The sequence below is a fragment of the Anopheles darlingi genome, chromosome 2 (assembly GCF_943734745.1).
Source record: "Anopheles darlingi chromosome 2, idAnoDarlMG_H_01, whole genome shotgun sequence".
Lineage (NCBI taxonomy): Eukaryota > Metazoa > Arthropoda > Insecta > Diptera > Culicidae > Anopheles > Anopheles darlingi.
This window is the reverse complement of record NC_064874.1, coordinates 76301057-76303556: the sequence shown is the minus strand read 5'-3', so window position 1 is coordinate 76303556 and position 2500 is coordinate 76301057.

Here is a 2500-nt window from a genome sequence, read left to right as displayed (position 1 = left end):
CGTATTGTCTTACTTTCTGTACGCACCTCGCACCAAACCCGATGCTGCAGCTGATGCACATAATTGAAATGGGAAGTGCGCATCGCAGGGCGCACTAGATAAACATGGTGATTACCGCGCTACATACAGACACACATACGCACGCACACACGCACAGCTCACGTAATGCATTGGGCGCACCGGATCATAATCGTGTTGTTGTTTTTTTTTTGTGCGTTTCATGCTTTCCTTTTCGTCGGTAGGTTTTTCTTTTAATTTTACTAGATTCACAATTGCCTTTTCCCCCGATTAGGCTTTCAGTTCGTTACTTTCGTTGTCGCTTTTAAAATTGCAGCAGAGCGATTAAACCAATAGCTCTATTTTGTTAATCATTTTAATAAGGAACGCGGCAACTAATAATAATCGTTTTATATTAAATTGTTAAACTGTTTAATGGAGACGCGATTGCATAATTGGCTCCGCGAACGACTTGGATTCAACTGTAAGGTCTGGGAGCGGAAGCAACACACTATACGATCAGCTTCACTACGATCAACATGTTGTACACGAGAAAACTGTACGTCCATTTTCATGCTCTCTGGCCCCTGGCCAACAGCTGGTAAAACATGGTTGTAGCGCAGCTTCGTGAACCACACAGGAAGCCCCGGACATGATGGCAAACCATCAACAGCCCTGACCATCGAATCGATTGGCAATTGAATAATGAATTCGTTCCGCCGATCGTCGAGCAAACCCACAAGCTGCTCCTTGTGTCCGGCGGTTGTGCGGTGGAAAATTCGCAAAACGAATGGCGTCCGAGGGTACAGACGGTCCGGCGTACTGTTAAAAAGGAAAATTCCGTGTTTTCCACCCGTGTTAGTGGCACACTCGGTGGGTGCGCATGTTGGAACTGATTGGTCCGGCGTAGGTCCGGTACGAGGCTGGCCTGTATGGCTGGCGCTTGGACTACGACACCACGGTGAGGCATCTATGGGCGAAGCTTTTCTCAAAATCCTCCCCGAGAGCCTGCCCTAGGTTTATCGAACTCCGAGTCGCGAGCCGTGCACGCTTCGGTATGGTAAATGGCGCGTCAAACATGCGGCCCGCCATGACAGAGCCCTCCGGGCAGGAGCTGGACAGCCCAGTGGCGCTTTCTGCCGCACCACAGCTTCGTGTGTATGTGTATGTGTAGCTGTGTCACGGAAACCGTGGTCGTGCCTAATGAAGAATGGTTTACGTGAACGGCAGATGCAGCTACCGTAGCAGGAATGAGCCTTCTCGTGACCGGTGTGGAAAGGCTGGCCACCCCTCATCTTTCACCGAAATCAGAAAAAAACGAAAACGTTTTTTATTTCGTTGAGTAGATTGTTCAACGATTAAAATTATAATTGCTACGAGCGAGTTAGCTAATTCATCTTGTGTTGCATACCGCAAAGGATACCGCTACTATTGCTGTTAATTGTTGTGCTGTAAAAAAGTTGTACATTATTAGCGATGTGTTTTTTTTAAGTTTATAAGAATTTTGAATTAAGTTTATAAGAATTTGAAGAATTGAGAATTAGTTAAGATGTTGATTAGCGCAAACAAAATTAAACCAACAAACACAGTAATGTGATGTAGCACACAGACGCACATTAACCTGATAGACTTATCAGTTAAATGAATGCAGAAGTAACTTGAGAATCTTAGCTGCTGATCTTATAACTGTTTAAAAATAGAAAGAAATCACATAAGATCTTGGAAGCCAATATCGATTGCGATGGTTAATTTGGTTTTACTTCTAATTTGAAAGAAGGCGGGTGTCTGTGCAACAATGTATCATTAAGCCAATCAAAACGAGGGGCACTACAATGTGTGTTCTGATTGTACAATACAAAACAGCTGCTTACCTGAGTGGAGAAGCTTCTGGATTAATGTAGCATGCTTTAGGTAAGGATCACAGCATAACCTCAACACCAGTGCATTTGCCTACATTCAAATTCCCCTGCCACCGTTGCATACGACTTCACGGCAGCACAAACCCATTGCCTGCGTCCATCCTCGGTGCATCTTTGTCTTATTGGTCGCGGTTCCTTCTCCTTCCTTCAACACAGCGAGTCTGTCTGAAATGTTTTTTCCTTCTTTTACTCCGTGTGCTTTCGTGCATTTCCTTGTGGCCAAAACAGGAGCCTACTGCATGCACCCCTGCGCCCCCTTTTTCCTCCTCACCACCCGCTACAGCATAGGCCGATGGTGGACTGGCTGGTATGCCGACTGGTGGTCTGCGACTAACGACTGCGAAAATGAAAACAAAAGAAAGTAAGTTCGTGCGAAAAGCGCAAAGCGCCCTCCCCAGCGAAACCATCTGCCAACAGCCTTGTTTCAATCCCCCTTGGCAGACCGCGCTACGGCCCTTTGCACGCGCATGGCGGTGGAAATAGGAAAAGAAAAGCGAAAGTACGATGCACGGCATCGTCCGTTGCACGCGGGTGCAGCGAGCGAGTGAGCGCGCGGGATCTATGCACGAGCATCGCGAGCAACA